This window comes from Pleurodeles waltl, chromosome 3_1, assembly GCF_031143425.1.
Source record: "Pleurodeles waltl isolate 20211129_DDA chromosome 3_1, aPleWal1.hap1.20221129, whole genome shotgun sequence".
Taxonomy (NCBI): Eukaryota; Metazoa; Chordata; class Amphibia; order Caudata; family Salamandridae; genus Pleurodeles; species Pleurodeles waltl.
The window spans coordinates 702,866,565-702,889,629 of NC_090440.1; the positions used below are offsets into that span (position 1 = coordinate 702,866,565).

General features: G+C 41.8%; 1 protein-coding gene across 3 annotated transcripts in view; it reads left to right on the forward strand.

Annotated features, from left to right (window-relative positions):
- The first annotated feature begins 379 nt into the window (after positions 1-379).
- LOC138284513 (zinc finger and BTB domain-containing protein 8A-like) overlaps positions 380-23,065 on the forward strand; it is an 85,043-nt gene continuing 62,357 nt past the window's right edge. For all 3 annotated transcript variants that reach the window (XM_069223380.1, XM_069223381.1, XM_069223379.1), the window contains exons 1-2: positions 380-518; positions 11,086-11,145. The gene's annotated coding sequence lies outside the window, so the exon portion shown is untranslated. The remainder of the gene's footprint in view (positions 519-11,085; positions 11,146-23,065) is intronic.

The window sequence follows — 23,065 nt, forward strand, 5'->3', positions numbered from 1 at the left end:
CATGGGGTGGTAGCGTAAACTGGTCCAACCACAGTCCACTCCGATGACCAAGCACGGTCTGCCCTATTCGGAGATTCCACTCTCCCCACCAGTCAGTCCAACTAGCTAAGGCGCAAAATGTTCACCGATCAAAAGAGGCTATCACAGCCCGGTACACAACTGGCTCAATTCAACTGCACTTTGATTCACGTCAACCAAGACCAACCTACTCCAAAGTACGGGAAAATATGAATATCGAACCCGCCGACTCAAGGAGGGCGGCTCAGACAGCGGCATGCGCACTCCACACAGCCCATCTGAAAAACAAAGTTCAGCATTCTATGCAGCACACTCGGCTCTTCTGAAGAGACGACCATTCTCCAATCCTAGGCAACCTTAGACATTTCCTCTCCTGCGATTCCCGGAAGTGTTAAAATGTGGGATTGGTTGGTGTACGACCCGGAAGTGCTGACAAATGACATCCGTTAAAACATCAACAAAGGACAACGGATCCTGTGCTGATTTCTCGGACGGTCCATGTAAGTAGTGGACAGGTTGTCATGTTATTTACAACCAGACGTCAGGACCTGACAGTAGAACGTTCGCAAACTCTTTCAAAATGAGCAAACGTCATGTCTTCGCAGTTTATAACACTTCCACATTCATGAGAAATTGGCTGATTTACGAGAGATATGCACGGAGCGTATATTTACTACGTTTTAATAAGAGTTGGGTTCTATGTGATCATTTTTGTACAGTGCTGGACATGGTGCCCCACGGCAACTTTAGAACAATGAAGAGAATCTTCAGATATTGACAGTTTTGTGAGTCTCAAAGTGTAAGAAGGGCTAGTTGCTTCTATTTCACAAATAGCAGATCACACGAGTCGGATAATGAACTGAGTTAAAACACCCTAGAGGAAAATATTTGAGATGTGGTTATTCCATACAGTCGTGTGTGGCAGGCACCGGGTCCTTCGGTGTGGTGTTAGTCCCGTCCAGGGCGAGGTGTTTACCGAAAAGGCATACTTAAAGAAGTGTTCTTTTTCAGGTCGTTTCTAAAATTGAGATAGAGGGGGTGATATCTTAAAGATAGATCTAGTTCATTCGGATGTGCGATTTCCAAAGATTTAACGTTTTCCCCCTTGTTTAATATGTTTGTGCTTTCTTTGACATAATATAGCGACATTCTTGGATCTGTAGCTGCTCTTAAGTAATTAGTGGGTGGCCACATTTTATTTGCAGAGTGCACGGAGTGCCGCGTTATTCCTGCCTCCTTTTAATATATTAATTGCAAATGCCTTTTAGGAAGCCACAGCTTTCATCTCCTAACTTTGAATATAATTTTTTCGCGGCACGAGCTTGATTGGAATCTTTCAAGTATTCCCCAATTTCGTCACTGATGGCCTACTGCTGTATGTGACAGGATGTTAAGATTGTGTGCGTACATTAATGTCCGCTTGGACGGCTGATTATTCTATACCAAAAAGAACTTCTTTTTTCAGGTTGTCAGAGGTAAAGGTACAATATGTGTACTCCTGTTGCCTTAAACCTCCTAGCAATCACGTTTAATATTCTTATTCAATTGTAGGTATGCCAATTGAGTGTGTCATCTGCCCAAGAGCACACGTGAATCCTTAAAAAATAAGCTGTCCCCGGAATGAGTATAGCCTCTCAGTGCACAATCTTTAGCAGCAAAATCTGCACTGGGTAATCTCTACGCAGATCATTATTTCTTCATTTTATTGTTATTGTTGATGAACGACGTCAATAGTAAATAGTTGGTACATTGTCCTTCAAGAACACAATAATCTGTTTCTGATACGTTTAATATCTTGAATCTTTATGACATGAAATTTGGTGCATGACTCTCTTGTAATCCTCAATGTATTTCAGACCTTACAGAGGTTCTCCATCAAGATAAACGTACTTACGGTAGTCTGCAAACAACATAATTTAACAATTATGTTATCAGGGAAGGAAAATCACAAGAATTTACTGATAAACACCATGTATCTTGGTGGGGTTATATCCCGCCTCATTTACTTATGGTGATGAATTGTTGCAGTGTACCTCTTTGACTAATCCATTGTGTAACAAGCCTCAAATTATGTGAGTGACAGTTTCCTGTGTGGTCTGCTGGAGTATTTCAACCAAGAGACAAGAAATGACAGTGGAGACTAATAATTAAGAGTACCAGAAGCACAACAAACCCAACATATTAACTGTGAATGGATAAGAAGGCCGTAAGGGTACATGGATGGAAGAATCCAAAGTGCTGTGGTTTACGTATTAGTAAATAGGAATTACCATCTGCATAGACCAGAAGAAAGAGCAGAATTATAAATAGACTGAGAGTGGAAGCAATGAAATCCTCAACCCAGATCTTACCTTAAGCATGAATGTTATGTGCAACAGTGGTTTACTTGGTTATGTGACAGGCGTCAAGTGATGGAGATGGAAATAGTCTACGTTATTTGAATGGTCAGTAGAAGAACCAGATCTGGGTATACTAGGTATTAGAAAGAGACAAAGGAAGAATGTGATAGCACCTATGCCGAAGGTATGAAAGAATGAGTGGGCGAGCAGGTCAGTTTGCAATATATGCAAAGATTGGAGAGATAAGTCATGATTCTTCATATTCTGTTGTTACTGAGATGATGTGAAGTATGGCAGAAGACAACTCCATCTGTCATATTTAAAGTACAAATAGAGGTTGGGTTACAGACATGAAAGTGTGATACAAAGAGTAATGAGAGAAATTATTGATTTTCATAGTGTTAGATGAGCAGTATAAAGTGAATAATGTCACCAAAAGAAATGGTCGAATTCATAATAAGAGTATCACAGGCTCTGGAGTCAGATGCTGAATGGTTTGTTTTTAGAATGACGGTAACAAGACAGGCGAAATGAAGAGGCAGAAGCCAACTTCTAATATGTTAGAAATAAGCTGAAATAAAAAAAAAAAATGAAAGAAGAAAGAAATATGAGTATGACTGATCAGTGTGTGCGACTGGTAATGCTCAAAGTGGAGCTGGAATCGGTGTTATATAAAAATAGCTATGGCAGATGAATGAATATGTCACCCAAGTAATGGGAATGCTGTATATTTACATTGTTAAAAACATCCAGAATAACTGCATATTTTCCCTACTTGCTTTTATAAAAAGTGTAACCTTTCAATTTTGTCATTTAAATATACTGTGTTAGAAATGGGCGCTCTAGTTGTCAGAGGTATACACCCTTAGCCAAGTAGGGACCACAATCCTAGTCAGGGGTAAGTCACACTAAGTCACACGCAATCCAAATTATCCTGTGCTCACCTTCTGGTAGCTTGGCACTGAGAAGTCAGGCATAACTTAGAAGGCAATGTGTAAAGTATTAGTGCAATAAATCATACAATAACACAGTGAAAACACCACAAAAATACACCACACAGGTTTAGAAAAATAGATATTTATCTTAATAAAATAAGGTCAAAACGACAAAGATCCAATGAGCACCAGTTGAAATATCACATTTAAAAGAGTCTTAATCCTTGAAAATAAACAGTTGTCTTTTTGTTACACACAGTACCTGGTATGCGTAAAAAATAACGATGCATGGAGACCGCAGAGGAGGAGACGCGTGGAAAAATAGGGTGTTGCATTACATTTTCTGGTGCAACACAGACAATGCGTTGTTCCTTTCCACACTGCAAGGGGTTTGTGTCGTTTTTCGGTGCTCAGTCTTGGTTCCTCACTGTGGTGTGGGTATATTTTGATGCCCAGGAACGATGCAGGGAAAATCCTTGATGGGCTGGAAGAAGGCAGGGGCACTGCGTCGATTAGGTAAGTGATGCATCAAAGGGTCAGTTGCAAGGCAGGCGCTGTGTCAAATTTCCAGCCGGGAAGTCGGGGCTGCGTCGTTCTGGTCGGCTGTGCAGCAATTCCTCAGTTGCAATGCAGGCTTTGTGTCAATTTCAGCAGGCGGTGCATCGATTTTTGACACACAATGAGTTTCCTGTAGAGATGAATTCTTTTTGGCCCGGAGACTTCAGAAAACAGGAGGCAAGGTCAATCTAAGCCCTTGGAGAGCACTTTTGGGGAAGACAGAGTTCTTCTCAGCAAAGTCAGAGGCCAGCAGGGCAGCAGTCTTTCTCAACAAAACAGTCCAGATGAGTCCTTTGGGCAGCCAGGCAGTTCCTCTTGACAGGGTGCAGGTGTAGGTCCAGAAGTGTCTGATCTAGTGGGGTCAGAGACCCAGTTTATATACCCCAAAGTGGGGGAGACTTCAACGAGTGGTTTTGAAGTGCACAAGTTCCCCTTTCAGTTCGGCCCTGTCTGCCAGGGTTCCAGTAGGAGGTTTAGCAGTCCATTGTGTGAGGGCAGGCCACTGGCCTTTGAAATGTAAGTGTCAGGCCCTCCACCCTTCCAGCCCAGGAAGACCCACTCAATATGCAGATGAATGCAGGCGTGACTGAGTGTCCAGTGTTTTGTGGTTGTCTGGGTGAAATGCACAAGGGAGCTGTCAACCAGCACAGACCAGATGTTGATTGGAGACAGACTGTAAAGCACAGATGGTTTTAAGTGCAGAGAAATGCTCCCTTTCTAAAAGTGACATTTCTAAAATAGTAATATAAAATTCAACCTTACCAATAAGCAGGATTTTCTATTTTTCTATTACCATTCTGGCCACACTAAATATGACCCAGTTACCTCTTACATAGGTCAGAATCTACCACTCAAAAAGTATATGAGGGCAGTCCTAATGCTAGCCCATGAAAGGAGCAGGCCTCACAGTAGTGGAAAACGAATTTAGGAGTTTTCCACTACCAGGACATATAAAACACATATGTACATGTCCTATCTTTTACCTACATAGCACCCTGCCCTATGGGTTACCTAGGGCTTACCTTAGGGGTGATGTATATGTAGAAAAAAGGGGGTTTAAGGCTTGGCAAGTACATTTAAATGCCCAGTCGAAGTGGCAGTGAAACTGCACACACAGGTCTTGCAATGGCAGGCCTGATACATGGTTAAGGGGCTACTTATGTGGGTGACCCAATCAGTGCTGCAGGCCCAATAGCCGCATTTAATTTACAGGGCCTGGGCACATGTAATGCACTTTACTAGGGACTTATAAGTAAATCAAATATGCCAATTGTGGATGGACCAATGTTACCATGTTTAAGGGAGAGAGCACATGCACTTTAACACTGGTTAGAGTGGTAACGTGTCCACTGTCCTAAAGCCAGCACAAATGAGGTAAGATAAAGAAGAGGAGGAAGGCATAAAGTTTGGGGTGACCCTTCAGAGAGGCCATTTCCAACACACTGTATCCACATTTCCTATCCACTTAATTTCCCTTTAGAATAAGGTTTGTAAGATTTCAATGAAAATAATTGGTTGAATTACCTTGAGAACTTGTAACTCAAGTTGACTTAAGTTGTATTTGTTTTCTGAAAAATGTGTGGCCATGCTTGATTGATGCTTTTGTTACTGATGTTGCTTTATGTTCTGTGAGTCAAGTTTTATTTTTTTCTGTCTGTAATTTTTCTGTATAGTAGTCTACATGAACATTTTAAACAATCTATGGAGTTGCTGGTGTCAGTCTATTGCATAAGATTTTTTGCCACCGTATGGCTGCATTATATATTCACCTCTTATTACATTGTTACAAGGGACACAACTCAAACAGGAAAATACCTTAATGGTAGCTTTTTGACCAGTTGTCTTATTGTTCGTGATTATCTCTTTAATGTTGTCCGATCTTTGACAGACAAACTGAGGTATGTTTGAGAATAAACCGTTAAAATCACTGTCACCCTAGAGGATTTCTCATCTTTTTAGAAGCAGGGAGGTTCTTTTCTTTACCCTGTTTTTCAGATTTTTTTAGTATCTCATGTTGCAGTTTAAAAACTTTCATCCTGAAACTTTAAAAATAGATTTACCTTACTCTCAACTCACAAGATCAAAATAAAAAGAATTGCATCAGAAACCAATAAGAAAGTGCTTAAATCGATTTTTTGCATCCAATTTAATGTTCAAGGCTATCTTCTTGACATTATTAAAAAGGCCCAAGAGAGAATAAGCTCTCAACTTAGTCCAGTCATCATAAGACTATCAACAAAAGAAGGGAAGTCTTACAGGCAGAAAGAGATTTTAAGGGTGTATTCTCAAGCAGGCTTTGATTTGCTTATCAAACATCCAACAACATTTAAGAGATAATCACAAAAGACAAGACAGTTGGTCAGAAAGAGAATGCCACCGGAATGTACTTCACCCATTTATGCTGACTTCTCTCTAACAATGTAATAAGAGGTGATTCCGTACTGTATCTACATAGTGGCAAACAAACCAAGTAGAACCTGTGCAACGTGTAGTCCCTGCAATTGCATATGTTCTTTGAAACGCCCATGTGGACTGCTAAATGGGTGAATGACCGAAAGAAAAAGAAACCTCTTCTCACAGAATATATAAGCAACATTCATAGCAAAAACATCAAATATATTGGTGCCATACAATTTTCATAAAACAAACATAAGTCATCTCGAGTTTCATTGAAGTAATTCAACCACTACCTGGCATGTGCGTCTGAAAAAACCCTATTATATAGCGAAATCAAGTGGATAAGACATTTTGATTCAGTCTAACTGAAGGGACTTAATGACGGAATTGAAATGTCATTCCTTTTATAAAAGCAAGTAACACACAATTTCCTTAAGTTGTTTTGATGGTTTAACAATTTAGGCATATTGTGTTTTCATTACTCAAGTGATTTTTTTTTTTTTACACATATTCATCTGCCATAGGTTTTTATATTTAACACATATTCCAGTTGTATTTCAAGCATTACTAGTTGCACACACAATTATCAGTCATAATTTTTTTAATTTATTTTTTTCTGATTCTGCATCTTCTTTATTTCACTCATTTGTATTTGATTAGAAATTGGCTTCCGCATCTGCATTATGTTTACAGTCTTGTTACAGTCATTCTAAAATAACCTGTTTAGCGTCTGATTCCAGAGCCAGAGATATGTTTATTATGAATTCCATTGTTTTATTTTGACATTCACTTTATGCTTCTCATCTGTACACTATAAAGATCAACCATTTCACTAATGATGCTCCATATCACGCTTTCATTTTGATACCCAACCTTTAGATCTATATTTGTACTTTCAGTATGGTGGATGATGTACCCTTCCGTCTTTTGATGTGCTTCACGTCACCTCACCTCAGTAACATCAGGACATGCACAATTGCTTCTTCCCTCTCCATTGGTGGCATATACTGCTCACTGATACCAGATTTTATTGATTATGTTGGGCATTCAAATAAGGTGGACAATTTCCAGCTCCATCATTTGCAGCATATCATGATACCTTCTGTCGTGTGATCACAAATGTGGAGATACAACCACTCTGTAGTCTCTTCACTGGCACCAGCATACAGTTAAATATCGTGTTAGTGAGCACATTGCGGTCCTTGAGGTAAGATTTTGATCATGGCATATGAGCAATTTCATCACTTCCAGTCAAATTATATTTAATTTTTTGCGTCTTCTTCTGGATTCTGTAGAGCACAATTCTTGTTTACTGATATTTGAAACTCAGCACATTGAATTATCTCATCAGGTTCCCCTGCTGCCTTTGTACTTGGTTCTTGCTCCATTCATGGTCAATATGGTTGTTTTTTCATGTTTTTGCAATGCGTAATTATCAGCTTTCACTGCCTTTTTTTTAGGTCAAGCGTAAGCGTTCGACCTCGTGTATACTTTTGGTATACTTCTTATGGCTTAAAGTGATTTCATTTGTTGGTTGCAGTGCCCTTTAAATATTCATGCTAGCTAGTGGTCAGATCTGCCTTTTTCTCCCTCCTTTTTCTGTTTCAGAGCAGTGCCCCCCTACCAGTATAATTCCACTTTGGTTCATTTATCTATTGCAGTGACAGACTTTTTTTATTTATTTCTTTGGTGCTCCCTTTTTTACTGTGGGTGTTTTAGGCTGGTAGCTGCCTGCGTTTTATTGCAGCATTCTGTTCCTCCCATGTCGCTGTCATTTGTTTTGGCTTTATTCCAGTGCTGTCCTCGTTTACCTTTGGCTCCTAAAATAGGCTTATTTTACAAAAGAAACACCCAGTCCTTCAGCTCACTGCTCACAGAAGCCACAATATGCTCTTTCTGGTAGAATGTAGCTAAACCTAGAAGCAATTATGTGAACCTTGCTTAGCCTCACAACGCATCTCAAGTCTGTCTCTCTAGGGCTCTTCGACTGCCAGGACTCGCAACATCGTACACAGGGCATTGCTTATCTCCTTTATTTGGGGCATAAATCTTCTCAGGGTGCTCTGCTAGTTGAAATGTGAGGCAAGAATACTTCTCCTTAAGGGCTTGTTTTCACAGCATGTTCAACTTTAGTTGTGATGTTAATGGCCAGAAACGCTCACGCTGAACAAACTGTTCCAACACCACTGTGTGGAAACAGAATAACAAACAATATGCGCCAATGTGACTGTGAAAGGCACATTAAATTAAGTTAATAAAGTATTTAATTACAAAAAAGTAATTCACAGTAACCCGACTGTCAGGAAGTCTCACTCTTATGCTAGTTCACTCTTCAAACCTCTTCCATTTGCTGTTCAGTATGATGTAGCCAAACTCTAGCTTTTGCCACGCCGTGCACACCAGTCAAACTGATAAAAAAAAAAAAAAGAAATCCCTTGAGTGAATCACAATGAGTGAGTTCCATTCAAACTATGTTAACAAGGAAACCGTCCTATGAATGCATGGCTCTCCTCAAGGACGAACAGCATACATGTTTGTTTTCGTGTTCAGGCCATCTTACAATGCATCTTGTGGTTCGTTCGGTCCAAAATATAATTTTGTGTATTCAAATTCTTGATGGTACTTAATGAAATAATGAGTAGGCCCCTTCAACAATAACTATAACCTCATAATTTATAGAAGGGCACTCCGTGTGAGGGTTAATGCGCATATATATGCTTTGCATAATTTCTTTATGTAATCGGTAAACAATGTCGTCTGACAAGAGGTGTAGAGGGGCTTAACTTGACAGAAGACAAGCAGTGGAAAAAGCGGTGCGAGTCACATTAAATTTGTTTAGTACATCGACTCCGATATAGAAAGCAAGGCCCACTGTTAGATAATGCAGTTATAACATGTTAATGCTGGGAGTTCCACTGAAAGCATCTGAGTGGAGAGGTTTGATGCTAGCTGGTGTAGCGTTTTCAATTACAACATGCTAGAACATTCGGCCCTCTGTAGATGGAATGTTCTGGCAGCATTGGAACCCTCTTGGCTCTGGGATATGCCAGTCCCAGGCCCTCTTCCTTTAAGTTGTGAGCCTTGGATTGGTTTAGACCTATAAATCATTGGGCTTATTATAACCCGTCAAGCTATGATGTGGAAGAAAGTACTAGGCGTATGGACTCCAAAATACTTTACTATTTGTTCTGCTCTGGAGGTGTATTGCTCGACTTGTCGCTCAAGTGGGTAGGGTATTCATCAATAATATGGCTTCAGTGCAATGTGAAGGTGTGATAGATTCATGGCAGCTTCTTTTCACTGACACAGAACAGAGAGAGCATATGGTGCGCAACGGGGTGCCAACACATACACAACTACATGGTGCAAGAGGTTTAACATTTTTTGTTTCAGATATGCAGGCCCCTAACATCCAAGTATCTATGTCAACTGTCACTCAGGAATTGTGCCAGGTTGAAAATGCTTACCATGTGAATTTGCATCTTGTGAGTGCAGCCCTGAGGGCCCAAACAGTGAGAGTGATTCAGAAGGGCCTACCATTTCTTAATGTAGGTCCCATTGTCCTGTTTGGTTTCAGTTTTGGTTGCATGCATATCAAAAGCAGCACTGGGCGCCACTTAGTCATCTGTTATCCTTGTCTTTATTGCCTAAGTCTCACCCTCATTTCTGCCTACTATCACCTAAGGACAGGCATTGTCATATTAATGGTCAGTAAAAGATTTGACCCCCAGCAGCTAAAGCTACCGAACTCTCAGTTCCAAGGATGTGGATGTGCTTATAATTAGAATAGCAGATTGAAATTAGGATGTTAAATGGCAATATTTCACTTTGTGCTGCAGATAGCGGAAGATGGTATATGGAAGTGCTTTAGTTATATGCAGGGCCACTTCAATTATGTGGCAGGAAAGGAACAAATTATAAGGCAGGGTTGACCAATTTATTGGGCAAGAAAAGTCCAATTGGGCATTAACAAATCCAATAGCTCTAACTCTTGCAAATGCGAGACCTACTGCACTGCACAAGCTTGGATGGGTTACACACTTCACCAGACAGTAAACTGTTACCCACATCACTTGAGGTTTGTTATGTATCTGATTATTCAAAGAGTTAGTCCACGACTGTTCATCACCATAAATTCATTAAACACAATATAACCCACCAGCCCACAGGGTTTTTATTACCTCTTGTGATCTTGGTTTCTTGGTAAAATACTTGTTATATTATGTTTTCTTTGCAGAATACAATAAAGTTCTCCACATGATGGACTGGAGATTATAACACGCTGATGCATAAAATTACACATACTCAAAATTCAAGACCATAAACTAATCATTTGCAGATTATTGTGTTACTGACACAGAATTTATCAACCATATACAGTTAATGTCTTTTTTTTAAACATTTTGAATGGATCATGTCACTCACTCATGAAGATTACCCCGTGCAGATTTCACTGCTACTGGTTGCACACAGCTTGTTTTTAATGAGAATTTTTGCATCGGCAATCCTCTTTTCGTCTATTTAATGTTTCATTTTTTTTAGGAACATAATATTTTTTTCTAAAAACTAGATATGTGTTGCAGTTATGAAGAAGATAACATAGTTTTCTTTCATACTAATCCAGACTGATTTTTATGCTAGCATTAGGAACATTGTCTGGCCATAACACACATAGGACATGCTTAGATTGTTTACATTTTTTATGTGGATTTCCATTTATATTATCATCAAATGCACGGTTAGGTCTTGTTTGCTTCACTGTTGATCAACGTTCCACCTTATTTTTGATGAAGAGAGCCTTTATCCAAACTCAGCCGATGTATCTTCTCTTAATACAGAAATCAGATTTACATCTGCCAGTTTCAGTCCATCGTTGATAGATGATACCTGGCATTCAGGTAAGTGGTTCTGTTGTGCCACTCTTTTTTATTCTTGCCGAATTGGCTATTTGTATTTTATATTTGATTTGCCAAAAAATGACAAAATCAGAGTCTCTTATTCCATCTGATAGACATTGTGATGCATTCTATGCAAAGTAGTTTATGCTCCTTTAAATAACCTATCGGTTTATGTTGCTCTTTTCTATTGCATACTCCTTGCAATCATGACATTTGTATAATGCTTTTCATATCATGGGCATCCCTTCATGATACATTTAAGCTGTCAATTTCACTTGTACAGACTCAGTACTTATTTGGAAGTATTTGTTATTGTAGTAGTTCAGAATATGCATGTCATTGAATTCCATTTGTTTTTTCTATCATTGTGGTATATCAGCTTCGCACTTTTTAACCCATCAGAACTGGTACTTGGCTTTTATTCAGTGACCGACACTGAGATGAGGTCACTTTCAGTTTGTATGACACTATGCACAAGTTTTGGGCTCTTGGTTAAATTGTACAGCGTATAGTTAATAAATGTGTCTCTGTCCTTCCTTATTCATTGTGCTTTTCCCTTAACACAGTTATATTTCATTAGATCCAGTTTGCATCAACCCCCGTGTCTTCAAAAACATTGTAAATGGAGGCATTGTAATCAGTCACCTATTATTACAATTATTTGTTTTTCATGTTAATCGGTAATTAATAGTTCAGATTAATAATCGCATAACTGTAGTAGTTCCCGTCTGCTGGCACAGGAGTGTGTATTTCTATTTTTTTTTTTAAACTACTTACCCAAGGGATAGAATGTTAAAGAAATATACATCTCCTGGGACACTTGACTTATGTACTCCCCAAATCATTTAGATTGGTTGGCAAAGAAAAAACCTATACCTATACTGCTCTCATTGCATTAGACTGTGCACTATATTTCAAATGCAAGCACAAATGTTCAGTGCATGGTGATATAGCCTTGTAAGCAACAGTGCTGTATTGGATACGTTTTATAGCACATGTGGAGCTGTGTCATTGTGCACTGCACCCACTTATTAGCCTGTTGTTAGGTGACAGATTTTTTTGTCTTTGTACTCCCTATATGTCTTGTAGTGGCATGCAAAATCAGTTGGCATAGTATGAACCCTTTAGAACAGAAGGGCATTCTCCGCCCTAGGGCCAACTCATAGCTGTCCTGAAAAAATACTCACATGCAATGTTTTGATAAACGTCCGAGGGTAGCAGTGACTGCACTGTTTGGCAGTGCTGTTGAACTGTTAATGGGGCAGGAAAAACACCTAGCAGAAATGGAGTGGCGCCCAACACACCGCACAAATAACATCATGTCATGCACCCTTCTATCCATGCCCCTTAGGTGACTGTTTAATTGTCTTAAAAATGCACACGGTCTCATTATGTACAGTGCTTTTAGTAGTTTAGAAATTGAAGCTGATAGTCGTAACACTTGTTTTAACACAAACCTCTTCTTCGTGTTAGCCAAGCACACTGCCAATAACAATGGAAATTGAAGCAAAGTATATAGCACCTACTGCTGATAGGCACAAGCACAGAAACACCTGCACCCTTGAGTGCCATGGAATTGTAAAGATAAAAAGATGATCAGGCACTAGTTTCTCTTCACAAAGTGTACATCATTTGCCAGAAGCAGTAGTTTGCTATAAAAAGCACAACACTTGCATTGTAACTTAGGAATCAGTTGAGTCTAAAGAGCAGACAGGACCTGAAAGTTAGAGGGACTAAATTTGCAGGAGTCCTGTTGAAGCAGCCTCTGCAACCATGGCACACAGCTCAAAGGAAGAGACTTTCAGAGATTTCTGTTATCCCCACTAACAGTCTGTAGTGGTCCCTAGTGGGGTTTTGCACGTTGGATTTGGACCCCCGGTTCCCTGGACCTCGGCCCCCGGACTCTGATCCCCTGGCTCCTCACCTGGGATCCCTGGCCCATGGTATTTCTGCAGTGGATGGACTTCTGGAGCATTGGTCTTGGGTGCGTCTCGGTCCGGAGTGCTGGAACACGAGACCTGACCGTCACACTGCAGCAGGCGGTGTTACTAGGCCTGCGGGTCCGCAGAGCATTGGTCAGGTGCTGGGTCGGCCACCTGGACTGGACTGGACTGAAGCAGCGTGCAGCGAGATGAGCTGGAGTTGTTGGAAGCACCAACCTGAGCCTAAGGCAATTGGCAACGCAAGTGGGCCCAAGTGGGGGTGGAGGTGGGTGGAAGCCTAGGCTGCAGTCAACCAGTCTTTGGCAGAGGCACCTGGCATTAGGCCAGTGCGACTTGTCAGGGCTGTGCTGCTCTGCGTCGCCCTGCCCCCTGGGCCTTAATTCTGGCTTCCTCCAGCTTTTTTCAACTACCAACTGTTTATACTCCGCTCTAAAGCCTTCACACAGCGTTTTGACAGTACTGCATAAGTGCCACAGAATGCTATACTAAGGAATCTACACACGCTGACCTTTTCTGCTGCTTTCCACCTAAACTTTCCTAATTTGAAGGGGGGAGTGCCAGGACTGTGTGTGCCATGAGGTCTGGCAAAGTAAGAAAAGAGCATTTAATTTCCTAAAAAACATAAGAAATGCCATTGAGGTGACACAGTGCAATGTTACATCTCACCTGTCGCCGTCTCCTGATGAGGGGGCTCACCCTCTTTCGCCTGACTCCACTACGCCGGAACTCCCTCCAATGGTTTCACAAGTTGCCAAATCGTTCAACTCCCTAGTTTTGAACCCTCAACACCATGCCATCAGCTCACCTCATCTAAGTTCCTTGAAGCCTCGTGAGCCCTCCCTGCTGGCCTATTTTAAAAAGAAACCCAAGGTGGAATCTAAGGTAAATGGTGGAGATACCCAGCCCGTGAAGAGTCTGGGCAAAACTTTGGCGTCTGTAGCTACGGAGGCATCACCAACAGCTTTTGAAACATTGACAACAACTGTGTTAATTCATCGACCTACTTCGCCAGTTCTCCGGGCTCATTTATCCCCCTAGAGTCCGGGGTCTTTACTTTTACTCAGTCAGTCTCTCAAGATGAAGTGAGCTCATCAGTATTGCAGGTGGGTAATCTGCCTGTGGGCCCATCGAAGCATGAGCTCTCCCCAATTGTTATCCCAAGTGACGAATCCTTTGATGGTAGGGAGTGGGTTGCTTCCCCAGCAGCTTCTTCTCGGCTGAATGTGCAGGCTGCGAGCATTCAAGATTGCCAGCAGGACTGCAGTATGGCCCTCTTAATCAGGCCTCCGGCTGCACAGTGGACCCGCAGCCCAACTGGTAGCATCCTTCTATGCTACCCACGAGATCACTCAGTGGGGTCAGTGACAGTAGCACCCAAATTGAGTTCAACAAGGGCAAGCTCAATGATCAGTTGCTTTTGGATCTATCCTGTCTCCAACCTGAATTAGTGGGTGGTACTGAGGTGGAATATAATTCTGTGCTCAATCCCAAGACTGCTGTAAGTGGCTCCGTTTGGCCTCAGCTTCTTCAAATCCAACAATCCACTGTGTTGGGCTTGAACTATCACTCTGATAAGCTGGACATCCAAGCTGATCTGTTGAATACATTGCCCACCTCTGTAGGTGGGATTGACCATGAAATAGAAAATCAAAATCAGTTAATTACTAGAGCGCAAACAAGTTCCAACTTAATTCAAGCAACCTGCTGCTGCTCTTCGATTATAGAAAGCCTATCATCTCTGCCTACTTTTTTAAGTTCGGTTCCAACTGAAATTAAGAGGCTATCTACAGCATCCGTATCCCGGTGATCTCACTGAACTCGAAGTCTTATTCAGACCAGGCTTGGAAACCAATTAAATCAAAAACATTGGACGAATATTTTCTTCTGGCAAAGAGTTCAACAACCATCAGACCAACCTTGCCTGCTATTACCGGAGATTTTGAGCAATGTATCTTGTCTAGCCGTGTTTATAGGAACATTTATACTCCTGGAGCCGAGTCTATGGATCCAGTTCATACTCCTCATTGCTGTATCATGTCACAAACTGATTTATGACAATCATTGTCACCAGGAGCTGACCTTGGAGTTCAGTACCCGCTGAGCATGAGGGGAAAAAATAGGCTCCAGAAACAACGGAACAAAAGGAGGAGTCTACCTCCCCTAGGGACTTCAAATAATGGCCAACAACTGGTCCAACCTGATGCGGAGCAGTCACAGAAGGTGCCCAATGTGTTTCCACAGACTAATTCTCTGGTGGAGAAACAGGGTGGTTCTTTGCCATCCAGTGAGTCTGCGCAGGGCCCTATGGTCAGTATTATTCTGAAGAAAGTCGGATCTCCCCCCAACGATCTTCTGATCCCTGTTGAAGAAGGCAAAACTGGCAGTTTGGTTGCTCCCACTGTTACAAGCCTGGAGGGGGGGATGGGTGGCCCTGTCAGTATTGCAGTAACCTCGTCAAACCCCAAAGTGGACCACAAAATTACTAGCGGTGAGGTAACGGGCCCAGGATGCCTCATTCCCTCCAGGATGCCTTTTGAGAGTCACAGGAGTCAGCCCCCTGACTTGTTATCAAGCCTTTTTTGGGTCCGTCCAGCACGGTGGATCAGTCACACCCAAGGCCCTTTTTGTACCCCCCACAAAGGCCTCATCGGAGTGTGAAACCACCAAACTTGTGTTTATACCGGAATACCGCTCAAGGGGTGCCCACGACATCTTGAACAGATGGAACATTTTAAGACTCTTTAAGGCCATCTTGGAAATTAGTAACATTGGATCAGGTAAAATCGCCTCTATTGAATTTCATTCTACAAGGGGTTTTCAGATAGGGGAATCCACTTTTGTCTCATTGGTCTCTGCCTCCTTAGCGCAGTCTAGTCTCGCTAAGAAAGATATATTTCATTCTTGGGGTGTTAGGATTGTTCCTCATATGAATTCAGGCCATCCTGCGCAACTATCTGAATCCCAAAGATTCCTGTAGCATCAAAGCCATTTTCTATTTTGAAAGGTGCTCAGGGCAGCTCCATTACCTTCAAAGGCACTGGAATTACCGGTGCCGGAAGCCAGCGGGGGTTATCTGGGATTGACCGCCCTCCGCTCTTGACCTGCTGGTGGGGTCCTTAGTGCCAACGTTTGAACATCTGTCCTTATGCTTGTGGAACATTAATGGGGTTGTTCATAAGTTTGATTCAGTTGATTTAATATCTTTTCTAAATAGCTATGATGTAATCACCTTGCAAGAAACATGGGCTGAGGTCAGCTGTCCATTGTTGAGGTTTTTAGAAATATGGAAATCTGCCCATAGAAAGAGTAAGAATGCTGTGCTGGGTGGGGGGGTGGGTGCTTGCCATTTATGTTGCTGTCAAACTAAAAGGGTGTATTCGATACTGGCTTGGGAAGAAAATTGGATCCAGGGGATTGTGATTAGAAACTGGAGCTCGCAGCAAACCCTCATTGTGATAAACGTTTCAGTTGCTCCTGGAACAAAGGAAAAAATGCAGATTTTGGGTGACCTAGCTGTGGAATATCCATGTGCTGATTACCTTGTAACTGGGGATTTTAATACAAACTTAGTTCAAGATACTTCCAAAGCTCTTGAATGCCCTGATCTTTGTAATCGTCAGTTAGTTACTGAACAGCTGAGACCCTGGGACTGCCCGCACAGTCCCCTGGGAGAGTATGTGGTAACGCATCTAAATAGTATGGGCTTCAAAGTTCTGAATGAACGTTCGCACGACGATGCTCCTCCGTGTTGGACAAGATTGGACGGGCAAACTTATTCATATTTGCACTATTCTATCTGTAACATGGAATTGTTTCCTTTCATTGAGAAGTTTTTGATTTCTTCGCAGTGTGAGAGTGATCACCTCCCCCAGATTGTAACCATAAAATCTAGTTTTCATTTCCATGACATTGCATGGGCTGTGGGTGGTAGTGTTTGTTCCGAGTCAGTAAAACATATAAAATGGAACCCTTCTATTAGTGATATAATAATGGCTGAATGTGTAAACTTCCTTGATTCTGAAGGATCTGGCTGTGTGTCCCTAATTAAGTTATGTGATACATTTTTCTCCTTTTTATGGTCAAGGTTTCATCAACCCGCACGAAACTCTACTGTGCTCTTGCCCTTTGATATTTCTAGGGAAACTCAGAGTTTAAAGAAAGTGCGTAACAGATTGACTAGGGCAATTAGGAAGAGCCCTGACTCTGAGGGTGTACTAATCGGGTTCAAAGAACTGCTGAAAGATTATAGAAAGGCTGTCTATGACGACCACCAGAGACATTCTAATCGGTTTTGTGCCAAACTTATAAGTGCAACCAAGGATTCAAATTCAAGAAAATGTTGTCTCCTTATTAATAGTTTAATAAATAATCAGAGGTGCCTTGGTACTGTTAACATCTTGGGAGGCGACTGGATGGCCTATATGGTTAGACACTTCTCAGTAAGCAAGCTTGATGGGAATATGTTGAGTGTGGGGGCTTACTCCACCACAGCAGTTCGGGTGAAGCTTCTATCGCAGCCTGCTGTGTCCGTGCTCTCAGTCCCTGAAGGGAAGATCTTTTCCCCGCCTCATCTCCTCCGTATAATTTCTAAGGCAAGGTGGGATTGAGCGGCAAGTCCTAACAGTCTCCTGCTGATGCTGTTCAAACAGGATATTTCCTTTTGGGCTGTTCATTTTGCGCATCTGTTTGAGTATTGTCTTTTGACTCCTGAGTCCTGCCGTGGCACCATACTTCATCCGCTATATAAAAGTGGTTCAAGGTCAGATCCAGCTAACTTCAGGCTGTTAGCTTTGCTTGACAACGAGGCCAAGTTCTATGCTAGTCATCTGTTGCAAGATCTTCATGCCTGGGCAGAATTGAAGGGATTAATCCCCATTGTCCAAACATGGTTTTCTGCTGCTTCGGATGCATCTATGAATCTACAAGCTCTATCTATTTTAATGTACAGGGCAATTCTATCAGGTTCTGTGTTGCATTGCTGTTTTTTTTTCTATTTTAAGGCAGCCTTCGATCGGATTCCGAGGAGCGCCCTGTGGGCTAAATTACAAAACTGGGGAATTCCATCAGTGCTCTTGGGTACCATTATAGAACCACACCCAGACACCTGAGTCTGTATTAAATTAGGAGATGGTTGGTCCCTTTTCAGGAAAATTTCCACCGGTCATGGTGTGAAGCAGGGCTGCTGCCTGCGCCCCTACTCTTTAATCTGTTTATTGCAGATTTGTCATCGGCTTTCTATGCCGTCAGTTCTCACCTCCCGAAGATCGGTGGTCTTAGGCGTAGCCGCTTGCTCTATGCTGATGACCTGCAATGTTTAGTTATACCAAGATTGGTCTTCAACGATTGCTTAACCAACTTGTATCTTATACAGTTGCGAACCAATCGGAAGTTAATCTGCTCAAAACCAAAATGGTCTCCTTTGGCAGAAACCAGCTGGTACTATAAGAGGAGTAAACTTGTTTCAGACCAGTCTTATAAATATCTAGGGGTGTATCTTGATTCCAGGGGTAGTTTTGTTATGCACAGGAAGGAGTTTGAAATTAAAGGTGTGGCTCTGCATCTGTTTTTTTCTAAATTATTTAAAGCTCTTAAGGTGACGAATTTGATCCCATTAATGTAAGTTATGAGTGCAAAGATTATTCCTTCATTATCTTATGGTCAGGAAATGTTGCTGGGTAAAGGCTCATGTCTGTTAATCAGCTTAGACAACAAGATTTACAAGAGGGTTTTTCATGTACCGCAACTTGCTTCTCTTGTGCAGGTGTGGTTGGAATTTGGGCTTTTGGATCAGCAGGTAGTAGGTGATGGTGCCTTCTTGAAGCTTTGTCATAAGATTTGCCGGGCCAAGGTAGGAAGTTTGGAGTCAGTTCTGTGGCTGGAAATTAATGCGTCTGAAGTGAAGAGGTCTCATTACCACTTTCTGGCTGATTGTAAATGGCGATTGAAAGCTGAGGTCTTCTGGGCCAGTAACCTCCCCCATCCTCTTTTTAAACTGGGTGTTAAAAAGATTGTACAGCTATGCTCGTATCACTCTGATCGATCTCTCCTTGCCAAACGTAAGCATTCCTGATTGGTAATTAACTAATTTCAGCCAGGTACTCCAGTTGGTTATCTTTCCTGCTCATACGGCATCCGTCTGAAAGAGGCATTTATGGCTTTAAGGATGGGCTGTTGGGTTTTTCTGAAGCATTTACCCACATGGCGGTCAACTGCGGAGGAGGGTGTGATGTGTAGGGGTTGTCGCAGTTGGGAAGAAACTCTTGAACACGAGTCCATCCATGCTTAATGAGCGTAGATCTCTGCTTCGGAGCAAGTGGAATTTTAGTATGCATTTAATGTCTGATTTTATTAGGTCATATGCACATCTGGGGCTTTTTTATTCTGTGCAAATGTATTATCAACTGTTTTTCATTTTAATTGTATTGGATTTTATTAACTGTGCAATAAACTATATTCAACCCTGTTATCCCTACTAATTGAAAGGATAGATAGTAATCATTTGTTTCAGTGATCTTCATGCTGTCTATAGATTGCTGCCACAATTTCATTAACTCACGGAGCAATTGAGTGGGTTAAAGGGGAATTCCTGCCAATGATTGGGGAATTATGAACTCTTCCTACTTGCCCTGACATCCACTCCACCTCCCCCAACCTACACCACCCTCTGATTTTAAACCAGGAAAGATTAAACTCTCCCAGTCAGAAGGGTTCACAACAGCCTTGTGCAAAATACCCTAATGCCACATAACTTACGACACAATGAACATGTGTTGTCGCAACAAAAATGCATAATTTCCAGATAATAAAGGTTGTTTAAAATGGGGTGGAGCGTTTTCCTGGTTCTCACATGCAGTATGCCAGTGATGCCTTTTTTGTGCTTGGCGAGAAGAGGATATTTTTGTCTATCAAAGAGTAAAGTTTTCAGAGTTCTATAGCAGCTGTGTGTGCATGGTACATTTAGCCAGAGAGAAACTGTACACTGTGTAGTATACACCTTTTTATTACGTGTCCCCAGCCCGTCCATTTGCACTGAGAAAGCTGTTCTAGGTCTGAAGGGTCCTATTTCAACCAAACTGCAATTTGGGAGTTTTAAAATAGACATCAGCAATGTTTTATTGCACCAACTGGCCCTTTACATTAGATGGATAATATTTTAGTACAACTTCCGGGAGGATGGAGTGGATGCAGATTGTACAAAAGTCCAGCAGTCTATTTAGCAATCACATTGCACTTTATTACGTTCCCGTAAGGAATACCTTTCCATTCAGCATTAACCTATAACTCTGGGAATATTAACTGTCAACTTGCTATGAATATTACCACTCCTTAGCGCTCTTGGACAGACAGGACATTTCAACTTGGGACAGGGATCTGTTAATAGTGAAGTAACTTTTTATGTTATTTTAAAATGGTGAATTGTGTGATTATTTTTTTTTATCAACAAATGCATGTAATATAGAATAGGCATTGTAAATGTCTGAGTGCCATGGTAGAGTGCAGACATGCCAAGTACTTCCACCTATCGCGGCAGCAGGGGCATATACTTATTGAGCTCTTTTGGTATCCTGTACTCTGTTTTCCTATTCTTGCAGGTGCTATGCTCTGTATGTTGTTGGTTTGCAATGGAGTTCCCTTGGGCACAAGGACACCAGGATAAACCCGGGGTTGTGCTAGGTGCTTTGACCTGCACTTGAGAGATACCTCTACAGGGCACAGACAGTCTGCAGCAGATGCACACCCAGGCAGCTTTTTCTTATCAGTATGTCCTTTCACCACACATTCCTAGACTGGCTCTTCCCATCCCACCTTTGGTCCAGCCTTGCACCCAGATTAACCTAATATTCAGTGCACAAGTCCTATAAAAAGAAGTGGGGGGACTAACCAAGATAGTATGCAAGTGACATCACCTCGCGTGACATCAAGTCGCATAACATTGCACATGGCATCACAGGAAGTAGCATTAGTCCAATACTTTACACAAAGTGCCATCAGATCGTAAAACCTCATATATATGCTTAGCAGGTTTATCGTGAATACATTCAAGGTCATTCAAGTATTTATCAAATGAGAGTTTGCATCCGGAAGTGCCAAAATGTGACTCAACCCTGAAGCACAATCTGGGTCTCAACTTATACATTTACTTCTTAAAACCCTGCCGCAAAGAAATTGTCAACAAGGAGCACCTGCACTGGGCCTTTACATTTGTGGAGAGCACCCCAAGACAGCCACCTCCATTTTGTGAGCCCAGTTTCTTTGCGCCATTATTCAGCCCAGTGAGCAAAAGTCCTAGTAAGCTGGTAAGACAACAGACTTTCTGTGTATTCTTGTTATTTGTAAAAATAAAAAAAATTACAAGTGTACCCATGTCTGTTTACATTTGACTTCCTGTTTTTCTGCAAACTGAAACTGCTGTTTTTTACCTGTGACTTTGAATGTTCCCTTCTAGATTTTCACAAAGATTGAATTAAGCTACCCCACCAACCCCCTTTTCTTTTTTGTTTTTGATTTTTTTACTAAAGGCTACATACACCTTAGTGGCTAACCAGAGTGTGTTTAGGAGACTGCTTAATCTGGTCTGTGGTTTAAACTGAGTTGGGAAAGTGAATGCACCACTTGTTTTGCCTTGAAAAGTCATATATTTTAGTGCGCAACAAGCAGTATTTCAGTGGTTTCAAATTTGTCCCTTACCTGAAACGTAGAATCTACTAGCTTGCAAGTGTGGATTGTGCCTGTCTATATCCAAGGAGATTCTGAATAGAGGAGCACCTCCCTCCTCCCTTCAATAGGGGCCTGTACTTAAGGTAACTTGGCCCTTATATATGTTTCTATTGGTTGTTGCATTTGTTGTTGTGATTGGTTGTTGGGGATAGTATTTCTGTTGGCTTAAGGGCTTAAGGTTTGTGTTCTGGTTGGCTCTATGACTAGGGTTTCCTACTGGAGGAAGTGTCTAGGATTTGCATTCTGATTGGTACTAGGGCTAGGATCCCCATTGGACTAAGGGTTTAGGGTTACTGGTCTGATTGGCTGTTAGGGCTAGGGTTGTGATTGGTTCATAGGGCTATTTAAGCCTAGGGCTCAGGGCGTCTCAGTCCGGCGGCACTGAGGCCAAGGGCAGAGAGAATAAGGGCAGCAGCCTGTTCGGACCAGGTCAGTCTAGGGCCAGAGATGCTGCCCAATTTTCCATTTTTTAAAAAGGACCTTAATCCTTCCACATCCACCAACATCCAAACACAATATCAGCAATGCATTCTAAACATACACCACAAACAAACCTCATACAGATCTCAAGTCTCAACAACCTCTATAAAACCACACCTATACTCCACAAAATACAACTCTGTCCCATACCACTAACACATCCCCACATTACAAACACAGTACAAAGCCACATTGTATAAAACTGTAATGCATCAAGTCAAGACATACACCGCATGTTCATACAAAACACCAGCTCTTTCCTCTACTTACTCATAACAGACCCCTCTTTATGATGACAAAACCTATACTCAGTCTTCCATCACACCATTTACAAACACCCTCCTCCTCTTTTTACCAATTACATACAACTATAGATTCCTTACACTCTAATCCACCACACCTATTACCTCTTCCAGCAATCAAATCTAACACAATCAGATATCTGATAGAGACTTCTAGTTGCAGATTCCTTACCGTAGAATTTTACCCCAGGCGTCAGACTGGATCTGGAGATTTTTCTTCGAGCAATACCCTTGCGCGTTGGTATGGTGGCGTCGGTTGACTCCGCAGTCGTCGTGATCGCTGTGGTGATGTCGGGAGTAGTACATAGACGCCGCCCTCGCGCAGTGACGTCAGTTCTTTTCTTTCCGTGCCACGCGCTGATCCGGAGAGAGCTACCGTAGGCTATTTTTTGGGCAAATTCGACCGTTTGTCGAGCTTTTTTGGTGCGACCTTTGTGCGTCGAGGATGTCCCCAAAGATCGGGTTCAAGCCTTGTGA